The following is a 12841-nucleotide window of genomic DNA, read 5'->3' on the forward strand; positions in this document are numbered from 1 at the left end:
GGTAGAAAATGGAAAAAAATTTGCATTTATATAGCGCTCGTAACCCTGATGGGGTGTTGAAACGCTTTATTGGCGAGTAGCACACTACTCTGGAACCCATAAAGGATTAGTGGTGAATTAGTACAGTGGAATTTGGAATTTGAGAAGTGGACATGTTAGTCTGTTATTTTGATTGAACAGGATAGTGGAGGGATAGAAGATTGAAGGATTTCAGTTTTTTTTGTATTTCTTTTTTTTAGGTCATAGCAGTAGGAGGAGGCTTTTGGACAAGTAAAAAGGGTTTTTGGAGGGAAAGAGTCAGAGGGAAGAGTTTAGAAAGGTTTGTTTTGGAGGATCGGTATAGTAAAAGAGGTGTCAGATGATGCAAGGAGGGGTAGAGTAGGAGAGAGTCTAGAAAGGGTTATTTTGGGGATCAAAGTAGTGGTATGGAGTTTGGGATAAATGAGAGACTGGATGTAGAGGATATACTGATAGATATATAGGGTGGGAGATAGGGTAGTGCATTGGAAAGAGTAGTAGAAAGGAGTTTGAGATGAGTCAGAAAGTTGGGCTAGAAGATATATTGAGAGAAGTATAGGCTGAGAAATAGGGTAGTGCATTGGAAATGCTTAATTAGAAGAACGTGATAAATAAATAGATCCATAAGTACACTGAAAGTATATAGAGGCATTAAAGGAGGTCAGTATATGTAGATTAAAGATATTGATAGAGGTACAGGATGAGAAATAGGGTAGCACATTGGATATGCTTTTTCAGGAGAAAAGTAACAGACACACAGATCCAAGTACATGGAGGTACATAGATGCACAATGGAAGCAAGTACATGTAGACCAAAACTGTTTTTTTAACAACATAATCATTCTACATGTTTATACAAAGCAATACACAACGATACGTACATATCTATTGTGAAAATAGATGCTTATATACAGAGGAATATGCTGTAAAATTCTGTTTACGTATGGTGCTTCTGTGGGGAAGAGCCAATTCTTGAGTAGTTTTCTGAAGATAAGGTGGTTTTCAGTGGATCTTATGTTGGGGGGTAAGCAGTTGCATAGTTCGGCTGCTTGAACAGAGAAGGATGTGCCACCCATGGTTTTTTTCTTGTATCATGGGATTTTGAGGCAAGATGCCCCTTTAGAGCAGAGGTTCCTTTGTTGAATGTGTTTGGTGATTTTATTCCTGATGAAGAGCGGTCCCATTCCATGGATTGCTTTATGGGTGATACAAAGTAGCTTGAACGAGGATCTTCTGGCAACTGGTAACCAATGCAGGGCTTTCAATGCAGGTGAGATGTGGACTCGCGGTTTGATATGCAAGAGTAGTCTGGCAGCTGAGTTCTGAATCCGTTTTAGTCTTTCCATGGTCGTTAAAGGTTTTTCGTGGTAGAGCCTAGTGGCGTAATCGAGTTTGGACAGAACAAGGGAGATGGTAGCTTGGACTTTGTGTGAAAATCCCAAATGAGGGACAATTTGTTGCTGCGTTTTTATAGTGACAAACCTTGATCCTGCTAGTTTGTCTACTTGGGCATTCATCTCTGCTTGGAGTCCATGGTCATTCCGAGGTTTCTTACTTCCTTCGATACTTTAGGCACTAATCCCAGTTCATCAGGCCAGGCGGTAAGCAGGTCATAATGTTTCCAATCGCCACACCTAAGTATTTCCGTTTTGGAAGCATTCAATTTGAGAGGGCTCCAAGTCATCCACTGACCCACCTTCTGAGACAACTGAAAATTGGGGATTTTCCAATGTCTTTGGGGCATTCCAGTTGAAGGAGTATTTGTGTGTCATCTGCATAGTTATATTACGTGAGGTGAAACTGATTGATCAGTTCTGGTAATGACTTCATGTAGATGTTGAAAAGCATGGGCGCGATAATAGAGTCTTGAGGGACCCCTGCGTTTGTGGCGTATGGTTTGGACGAGAAAGGTGGGGAATGACATTAGTTTTGTTTCGAAGGTAGGACGCGATCCAGTCTAAAGCAGTTCCCTCTATGCTGGCTTCATAGAGTTTTTGTTTCAGAGTGTCATGGTCAACCGTGTCAAAGGCAATCGTGAAGCCCAACAGGAGTAGCGCAGCAACCCTGTTGCAGTCTACTGTATTCTTCAGGTCATCCCAGATGGTAAGGAAGGCAGATTCAGTGCCTCTTCCAGGACGGAATCCTTTTTGGAAGTCTGAAAGTATGTCATTCTCTTGAATGAACTGTGACATCTGGGCAAACGCTGCTCCTTCTATCAGTTTGCCCAGGAAAGGTCCATTTCTAATAGGTCTGTAGTTGTCAGGGTTCAGCGGTTTCAAGTTTGTTTTCTTCAGTAAAGGGCGTATGTGTGACTTTTTGAGTTCTTCTGGAAATATTCCGGTACTTAAGGAATCGTTGTTGATTCTTCTTACTGGAATGGCAGCAGAGATTGTTAAAAGAATTGTCTTGAAAGTTTGTGGTGGACAGGGGTCAGAAGGGCTGCCAGCAGGCCTGTTTGCTTTGACAAAGTCCATAAATTCATTGTGTGAGATGTGTTGGAAGGAACGGAGAGGCTGGGTTAGAGTATTCTTGGATTGCTGTTTTGTACAAGGGTTAGTGCTGGTGCTTTGTTTCTGTTTCAAGTACGAGTCCAATGTGTCTGCTTTGTCCGTGTAATGATTTGCCAGCTTGTCTGCGAAATCTTGAGTAACAGGTTGAGTTCCTTCTAGGCAATTTGGTTTGCGAAATTCATTGAGTATTTAATAGAATTCTTTAATTGCACATTTAGCATTTTGAATTCTGTCTGAATAGTACCTTTTCTTAGCTTTTTTTGATAGCTGACTTGAATATATGTTCTTTGAATTTCCACCTGTACATACGTTTTGGTTACAAGTTTGGAACAAGATGTCTGATATTTGTTCAAAAAAAATTCTGTTTGATAAAATACATATTTTTCTATTAGATTCATCACATATAGGGCATACCCAAATCATAGTTTGAAAACTTGTTGACCTACTCATTGCTACCGCATTACAGAATATTACGTCTGAATGGAAGGATACAACTGTAATCTCATTTGTTGTGTGGTGAAATATGATATCACAATCATAAACTTGACAGAGCTAATGCTACTTCAATGCACCTGATGATTGAACAGGTTTTATTATGGTAGCTGTTTTCTTCGTTGTTATCTAGAAAATCTGTTACTTCTCCAACTACAACTACTATTTTTTAACCTCCATGACTCAGTATTAAAGCTGCTTTCTATATTTTGCTGTATGTATTATGCATTTAATGTTTATATTTACCTTAATATGCCTAAATGAGGATCCATCTTCCCTTTTTTTCTGCCCTCTTTTTCTTTCTCTCCCCTTTCTCACCGTCTTTTAAACCCTTCTCTTCCAAAACTCTTTGTAAAATACCAATGTGCTTGTTGAAATTACTAATATTTCACAAATGTTTTGATTATCTTTCTATATTTCATAGGTGCTTTTACATGCGCAGTTGCTCTTATTTCATGTTAATCTATTATTTCTACAATAAAGCATTTTCAACCTTAATAAAAGCAATGAAAATAAAATAATTCTGATGGTTTATTTCCAACTTCGTCTCAGTTTCTAATTGTAGGTTTTCCTGTCAATGTTACAACTGTTCATAGTTCCGGAAACTAATGTGACTAATGTGATTGCTGAGTAATGGCAACTAACCAGAGCTTGCAGAACAAAAGAACAACAAGGGAGGGAAGATGATGAGGGAAGATGAAAAAGCAGTGGAAAGAGGTAAGGGGTCTCTTTGAAGTAGCTGTTTGAAAAACAGTTGACATGTTACTCAGTTGCAGGATATAGGTAGGGAAGGAACAGACTAGAGAAAAGAGAACTGCACGAACTTTGTGGAAAAAACAGACAGAACCCATTTTCGAAATTAGTGGTATTTACACCTTGCAAAATATGTAAAAGGCAAGTTTGCAAAAAGATTCCCTGAATTTGTTTCCAATGTATGGCAAAAGCTAATTATCTTGAATATTTTGATTGGACAATTTCTGTACACATGGCTTCTCAGAATTCCTGTTCTATGAATGTGGCTTACTAGGAAAGGACGTACAATGACTCATAAAACCTCTGTAGGTAGTTAACCACCGAGAAAAATGGTTGAGGGCTTGCAACGAGATAAACTCCATTTTCAAGATGGGAAAAGGTGAAGAACACCTCCAAATCGGTGGGAATGCACGGGGAGGAGTTTATCCATGGGCAAAAATGTAATCTACGTGGAGGTAAAAAAAAGAAAAAAGGTAAATACACCTCAGCATAACCTTTCCCATTCAGAAATGTTAAGTCATTACACTTAGAAATGCAAAAATGTATATGAATGTGAGAGCAGCAGGTGGCCTGGAGGACTCCTCAAATATTTTCTACATTTCAAGCAAGTCAGAACTGCAAACCTATGTAAAAATCTACATGGGTATTTCTTTTTCAAATAATCAGGCACTACTAGAATAATTAAAGTGCCTTCTTCAACATAAAGAAACTAATGACAAATGAAATACTTCAATTAATGGAACCAATATATGAAAGTAATTCTCTGTCAACTTTGTCTTACAGGCCAGAGGTCAGGGAACCGCCAGTGACCACCACATTGAACAATACACTTGCAGAAATCTAGGGTTAGACAACGGCATACTGTGATGTATAGAAACTCCCCGAAGAGTTGGTGCAGAGTAGATCTGGAAAATATACTAATGTTACTAAGCTCCCTGAAGCAAGAAGCAGTTACATTTGTATACTTTATTTTCCTCGGATGGAGCCAAACTTCACCAGATACTCAATGAGAAAAATCAGGAAACACAATAAGCATAATAGTAAAACAGAGAAGCTTTGAGAACCCCACCAGCCACATCTAACACCAGAATGTCATCTTCCTGAGAAGGGTTCCTGCAAGTCCAAAAAGCCTTCACGTCAATGACTGTACCCCGCATCTAAAAATGAACACCAAGGGGGGCTGTCTTAAATCACTGCCCACGAACAAAAGCCAGCGGTCTACCTCGGGTCTTTCATGAATACTTAACAAAGACAGTCATTCACCAGGCACAGGCTGATTGAACACAAACTGAAGGTCGAAACAGATCAACATGACGAGAACTGAAACCCAGAAAGGCGAGGTTCTGCATCCAGTGTGACTGAAGAAATAAAAACAGACAGTGTAGGAGAAAATGTTTTTCAAATATAAGTTGCACATTAAGGGGGTCATTAGGATGGCGGGCGGACTTTGCCCGCCCGCCATCCTCGTGCAAAACGGGACCGCCCGCCATAGGAGCAGCGGACCCCGCCTTGAGCATTAGGATGCACCCGCCACACGGGCGGGCGCATCCTGTATTTTTACCATTGAGGCGGGCGGTGCAGAAAGTGCCGCCCGCCACAATGGTAAAAATGCACGTTGTGCATTTCAAAGCACAACATGACAGGCACCGCGTGGTGCCTGCCATGTTGCACTTTGAAATGCGGGGGTACCATAGGTACCCCCCATGTGCACCTCCCTACCCCCCGGACTCCAAGGGGGCCCGCAACCGGCCCCCGCAGGGAGTCTCCGCATGCCTTTCCATGACGTCATTGCCGCCACGGAAAAGCATGTCAGGAAGGGCATCCTAATATGGCTGGCGGTGTCTGATAGACACCGCCACCATATTATTCCTTTTCCGCCCCGGCCGCAAGGCGACCTTTGCGGAAAAGCAGCAGACGGTCTTTCCATCCGCCGAGGTCCCCCCCGCCATCCTAATATGGCGGGGGTCTTTAGTGCAACGATGTTGGGCGGATTGCCCCCGCCAGGCTGGCGGTGGCTACCGCCAGCCTGGCGGGGGCAATCCACCCGACATCGTAATGGGCTCCTTAGTTTCTTTCAAGAGCCGGCAAAAGTCTGTACACAATGTTAGAAGAGCTACAGAAATGGGAACAGGAGCTGCAATACATGTTGTAAACTGTCATCAGGCTAGACATAAAATGTCATCTCACAGAGGTCTACCTAATTGGTGTATACGTGTGTTTCTTTGTGTCAAAATAAAAAATTATAGAGCACTGGCACTGCTGTTTGCTAAGTGGTTATAAGCCCTTAATTAACTTTGACAACAGTGGCTTAACTTGTCAAGTTAATAAAGTTAATTTGATGCTATTTCCATCACATAGGATCTGATACAATGCATGTGATTGTGTTTGCTTCTGTCGTCTATAGTGGGCAATCCAATCAGTTTAACTTTTGTGAATACAAATTGTATACATGTTCGTCTTGGTGTCCCAGTGATATGTTAGTCAATGTTTCAAAAATGCCATTTTAAAATGTATAAATAAACACACATTGCCTATCGTGTAAGCTTTTCGCCCATTGTTAGCGTGGCTCAGTGAGCTAACAGTTCACTGCTGACAAAGGTGGTGTTCTGAAGGTCATGAGTTTGAAATCCAGAAAGGCAGACTCGGACTTTCATGCTTCAGAGGTGTGTAAAAAGAGTGCCATGAATTGGCTACTAGAGTTGTGTTATTTACAGCATGTGGAAAAGGCAGGAATGCAGCGTTGAGGTCCAGATGTACTAAGAGGCAGGTTGCAAAAAGTGGTCGCAAATTGCACAATAACGCTTTGCGACCTGCCTCTGTTTTTGCGATGAGACTATGAACAAATAGGTCAATTGTAAAATTTCCAGTTGCAGGGGTAATAGAATGACAGGCAGGTTGCTATTTGCCACCCCATGTAATTGGCTACAAACAAAGGGGGGTGCCTGCAAGCGAAAGCAGGCCATCAACGCTTGTCTGTTTTTAAACCAGCCCATGTTCCTTTAAGGAACCGATGCTGCTTTAAAAAAAATACGTTTCCCATTTGGGAAAAATTTGGGTGAGCGGTTGGCAGTGGTCCAGGGGACTTACCCCAAGGCCACTCAACATCATTCACAAAAGAAAAAGGAACACTTTCCACTTTGCAAATCAGTTTCCACCCCAACTTGGGGTTGGTAACTTTTCAATAGTTTAAGACCCAAATTGCAGTAAAAAACAATTGATTCTTGCCAATTGGGATGGGACATCGCTTTTATGGCTGTTCATAATTGCAATTCGGTACAGGTTGCTAAACCTATTTTGTGAGCTGGAAAGGCTTTTGCTACTCCAAACAGATAAACACCTGGCAAATAATCTTTACATATTACAAGTGATGCTTTAGGTTCAATTACTTTTGTCACCCCGAGTGGGACGGGTATGCCCAGATGTGGGACCCGTGCTCCCCATGCCATTTGAGTCAAGCTACCCTGGCTGATGTGGGGTGAAACCCCGAAACCGGTCCTAGGATGCTTGTTTCCAGTCCAGGAATGACCTGGCCTGGCAGTTCGGGCTGGACTGTTCCCATTGGGGCGCTGGGTCAAGACTGATTTGCATATGGCCGGGTTCAAACTGGAATGGCATGGGGTGCAAAAAACCAATGGATTTAGGCCTAGATATCTGTACTGGGCTGAATGTATTTATTTATTTATTTTGGCATTTATAGAGCGCAACATTTACCCGGAGGTGTCTTGGCGCTAATTAATTTGCCAGCTTGATGTTAATTAAGCTGCCGTGCTCTGACCTCTGTCCCGAACCGTGAATTATTTATTGAACAACCAGGTTTTCAATTTTTTGCGAAATTGGAGCAGTGTGGAACATGCTCTGATGTCATGGGGTAGAGTATTCCAGAGTTTGGAAGCTGCTACCACAAAACGTCGATCTCCCCACATCACTGTCCTGGTGCGAGGTACCGAAAGTTGGTTGCTGTTGGTGGAGCGCAGCAGACGTGTAGGTTGGTACGGACGTAGATGGTCTGTAAGGAACTGCGGGCCCTGTTTATTTAGTGCTTTGTAAACAATGCACTGTGATTTAAATCTGGCTCTGTTCTGGATCGTCAGCCAGTGTAGTTTTATTATTGCGTCGGAGAGAGGAGCAAACTTAGGGATTCCACGAATAAGGCGAGCTGCTGCATTTTGTATGGTCTGCAGTTTTTTTATCACTCTAACTTGTGAGTTAATGAAAAGCCCATTACAGTAGTCTAGTGATGTCAGGACTAATGAGCTCACCAGTGTTTTAATAGCAGTTGTTGGGAGATAAGGGCTTATTTTCCGAATCATGCGTAGTTTGTGATGGGCTGTGGAGGCCACTTTGATGGCATGGTCCATGAAGTTTAAATGGTCATCGAAAATTACTCCTAAATGTCTTACTTTGGTCACCGGTTTGGGAGGGGCACCAAACGTTTGGGGCCACCACGAGGCGGGCCATTCTGGTGAGAGTGTTGAAAATTAGTACGTTTTGGTGAACATTATCTGCGCCATCTTGCCTCTTCCCCTGATGCCACACTTTTGTCGTGCGCGCCCGCCATTTTTTTAAGATGCCCCGATCAGAACGAACCCTTTTGCATGCCGCTGGCCCCTGGCATAGCCCTTCGCCTTCACTAAGCCTGCACGCTGACCACCCCCTGCTTGCACCTGCCTTGAGTCATAAACCCCTCTTCGGCGCTGCTCTGCCCCAGGCCCTCATCCTGTTCCCAGCGCGACACCCCTCGCTTCCCTTTCATGATCTCCGGCCCTTAGATGCAAACCCCCTTCTTCCCCGTGTGCCCGTTTTTGTCTTCCCCGTTCCCAGGCCAACACCCAGCTCTGCCGATACCATTCCTTGCCCCTCCCCGTACAATAGAAAGTTTCCCCCATCAAAGGATCCCCGGGTTGATCAAAGCCCCCACTCCATGAGATCCGATCAAACCCCCCACATTCCGTGAATCGGCGGAATACCCAGCTGCGCGATACTCATCACCTGTTGTGACTAGGGTGGGGACTTCTACTGTAGATATGTGTGGGAACGGGCCCAAAAGGGGGATTCCGGGAATGTCTTTCCGTATATCAAAGCTTTGTCATGTGTATGTAAACTGTAATAAAAATCACAAACACTGTATATAAGGGGCCAGGCCTCAAACGTAAGTTAGAACACCTCAGAACGATACCTTCTGCCGGTTTTGTTGTGTTCTCCTCCGGAGAGAATAAAAAACCCTGTTTCCTGCTTTCCAGTCTCCAGCGCCTGCCTCTTCATTGATTAAATAACTAGAGGGTCACAGAGGCAATACCGCCGGGCAAATATCGATTGTCCCCGACCCGACTCAGGCTTTAACAATTGGCGTCCCAAGCGTGGGGCCCATCAGCGACTCGTGGATCCAGTGGGAGAGGTCCCGACGACAGAGTGAACGACTGCAACGATCGGGAGAGCTCTTGCCCAATAGACCCTCGTCTGGCAGCCGATCATCCGAACTTCACTAGTTCCGAACAGACCTCTCTCGAGTGATCTACGGTCCTGACTGGGGACCATCAGGAGTGCCGTGAGAAATACGAGAAAAAGAGGACGATCGGGCGCTGGATTCGGAAGACAAGAAACTGTCCATATGGTCCGGGTAAGGTCGTGTAATCACGACAAGTTGCGAAATAATTGCTTGATTGTTTGATTGTTTAAAAACACTAGTATTGCTCTTTATTTATTTGGAGATTCACTGTCTACAAACGGAGAAACAACGGGCTCTCTCTTTGCAAGCAGTGGAGGATAGGTAGGGCAGCAGCCGTGCTTATTTTTTTCTCCCCCACTCAATAATTACTTGAAACTGAACTGTTGTTCGCAAAACTATTGTTTCCTGGAGATTCCCTGTCTGCAAACAGGGAAGAGACCACCCTTTTTGCAGATAGTGAAAAGGGTAGGTAACGCAGATCTTTGCGGACCTACTCATTCTCCCCATTGTTATTTATTGGTCTTTTTGTTATTTTTGATCCATGAGGTATTCACTGCCTGCAAACAACGTTGAATAGAAATATTCTGTCCAGTCTTTGCACCTAGTGATAAGATAGACAGTGCTGACTTTTTAGTCCCTCGTTACGAGCCGTCATGTCTGTCTTCTCCCCACTGATTAATAGCCTGTTTAGCCCGGACCGTGTATTAGAGGTGGACCATATAGCTCCACTAGAAGGCACCCCTAATAAGGACATGTTCATAAACTATGGATTAGTCACCATAGCCTATAATAAATTGTGGCACAGGTATACCGAAGAGAGTCAAGACAAACAGTGGCCACTGGCAGGATCCTTTGACCTCGATAAAATAGAAACGTTAGAAATAGCCCTTCGAAATAATAAGACAACGCCAATTATGCTCGACAGTCTCGGTATGTGGCGCAGAGAGGCTATGCAACGACAGAGAAAAGACGAGGACAAACCAAGTAGAGAAATATACCGACAGGACAACCCCAGGACACCGCTACCCACAACTTATCCCCCGACACTATGCAAAAGACGACCAGACTTAGGGCCAGACCAATGCGCTTTTTGTAGGTATGTCGGACACTGGAAAGCCCAATGCCCGACTCTACTGAGCGTGAGTAAAGGCAAAGGGCCGACAGGAACGACAGACCGGCAGTACGAGAAAAAGCGCGAGACAAAGAAGAACCCGACTTACATAGACAGACCAGACAGAACCACCACGTTTGATTATGCCCGATGGCACAGATTTCGCCAGGACAATTTCAGCGGCATGCTCAAGTTCTCCTAGGTCGGGCAACGTCAAGACGGGAACCCAGCCTCGTTTCAAATTCGCAGACGGAAAGAGATAATTATGACCAATAACTGTTTTATATTCGTCTTGGGTCTTTGTATGTCGTACTTGTACTGTCCCCCGTCTGAGTCTGTGTGTATGTAATGTACAAATCTGCGTCATCCCTCTACACGTGTTTCCGTGTTACTCAACCTCTGTTAGCAGAAAATTAGCATAAAAGCAACCTGGAAAGAAGGAAATGGTAAAACAAAAACCGTAGACCATTAATGAACTTGAACTTTTAATTTAGCACAACAAACAAGGAATAATAACGGTAAACTGTAGAAAATGAAAGTCAAACAGAACATTCGCCCCCCCCCCCCATTCTGGAACCTTCCAAAGTAGGGCAGGGTTACGGCTACGCCCAACCAACGGCAACCCATATAAGGCGGGCCCGGCCGCCAACTCTTGGTCAGGAAATCTTAACGTATGGGGGAGCCGGAGGAGAGGCAGGAGCCAGCAGCCCGGGCAGTTGTAGGTAGTCCCGCCACATGTCTCTTCAGCCAGCCGCAACGGGCCTGGATAGACTTAAGTAGTCCCGCCACATGTCCAGAGAAGAACGAGGCACCTCTTCCTTTTCTCTTCCGTAACAGCCGCAGCAGCTCTGGACGGCGGGATGTCCTGCACGTACCTCCACAACAATTTGTCCAGGTTGGGCTGGGAGGGAGAGGCGACGCGGACGAGCCTCTCCCACCTCCACCGATAGGAGGTCTCCCAGCCCCCGGCCCGACGCCGAACGCCCCCAGTCAGGCGATGGTGCCAATACTTCCACAGCACCGAACACACCATGGTGGCACCCCAGTACTTGCGCAGCACCGAACGTGCAATGGTGGCCATATTTTCGGAACACCGAACCTGCAATGACTGCACTGATACTCGTGCCGCGCCGAATGCGCGCCACAGGTGGCCATACTCCCACAGCACTGAGCACAGGACTTGGGGAACACCGGATGTGGAGAGACCTTCATGCGGGGCGATGAAAAAGAACAGCATGGAGTGCACCGGGAGAAGGAGACGGCGCGAACGAGTCTCCCTCGCCCCCCCCCCAGGTGGGGGCATCACAGCTGCACCCCAGCTGAACGTCCCGCCTTCACACAACAGGGACCTCTTCCTTTCACTCCGAAGGATCTCTCCCACTCTTGCAAACTCGACGAGAGTGGCCCCTGTAGGGCCTCAAAATGGCGTCTGGGTCCGCTGGAAGGCGGGCCCCGGCCACTAGAGTAACTTTGACCAGCAATATAACTCGAACATTTGCCCCCTGGAGCACGAGCCCTCCATCTCCGACAGCATCTCCGCAGCCTTGAAGATCCTACAAAGGTCCCCGGCGGAACCTTCGGCCTTTGCAGGTTTCCGGTAAGGGACGGCTGCCTTGATCGCCAACGAAACAAACATGACATTGCCACTCCTTCTGTTAGCATGAATTCTAGAACTGCCGAAAAGGACTCTGGTCCAAACTGCCAGTAATGGGAAACATTTCCCCCTGATGCTGCTTCCGGACTGAGCCGGCCCCGCCCAAAATAGCGCTGGTATCAATCGGAACTTACGAACACCTCGTGGTGTTCCTTCGCACTAATATAAACCTGATGTTCTGAGATTTTATATGATCCTTTGTACACTTGGCTAGAAAAGACAAGGAGAACTCACTCTACGAACAGTATGAAAGGATCCCCGTTACAAATGTTGATTACAAATGTACAATGTATTATATTTTTATAACTGATGTAAACTTCATTTACGACGCTCACGTACGGTATGCATATAGGAAATCTGATTACCACTATTATGATTATGCTTCTAAATTATGAAAATAAAATGCCCCCGAACCCCCAGCCAATTAATAGACGTTTTAGTTCCTTACAAATGAATGAGTAAAACTTTCCGATGTTTTTATTGCTGCGAACGACACCCCCCCACTGTACGCACTTTAGCCATTGCCACGACCGGCCAAATACGACCGCACCCTCATAATCCACATGCTGAAATGATTTTGCAAAATAAAGTTTTTGAAACTATGAACGGGTATTGCATGCTTTATTTTAAAAAAATATGGGATCGGTGGGAAAGTTCTTTTCTGTGCACCCTACTCTGCTCTCTCTTTAAGGTTAAAAGAAGATGGTTGCCCAGCCCTGGAGGACGGATCGGATCGACAACACGACACTCCGCCTTCAAAGTACGCGACTGACTCATGAACTCTCGCGTAGAGGAAGACCTTGACTTCCAAGGATGGGTAAAACGAACGGTGTAAATGAGGGAATGTAAAAGGAGGG

At 45.0% G+C, this 12841-nt stretch overlaps 1 protein-coding gene and 1 long non-coding RNA gene across 2 annotated transcripts in view; one reads left to right on the forward strand and one right to left on the reverse strand.

The window, feature by feature from the left end:
- LOC144761942 (uncharacterized) overlaps positions 1–5276 on the forward strand; it is a 123172-nt gene extending 117896 nt beyond the window's left edge. Inside the window, exons 2-3 of the long non-coding RNA XR_013595966.1 lie at positions 3573–3737; positions 4557–5276. This is a non-coding gene — a long non-coding RNA (uncharacterized LOC144761942). The remainder of the gene's footprint in view (positions 1–3572; positions 3738–4556) is intronic.
- ALK (ALK receptor tyrosine kinase) overlaps positions 1–12841 on the reverse strand; it is a 2452973-nt gene that overhangs the window by 712303 nt on the left and 1727829 nt on the right. The gene's annotated exons all lie outside the window — the stretch shown is intronic.

The sequence above is a fragment of the Lissotriton helveticus genome, chromosome 6 (assembly GCF_964261635.1).
Source record: "Lissotriton helveticus chromosome 6, aLisHel1.1, whole genome shotgun sequence".
Lineage (NCBI taxonomy): Eukaryota > Metazoa > Chordata > Amphibia > Caudata > Salamandridae > Lissotriton > Lissotriton helveticus.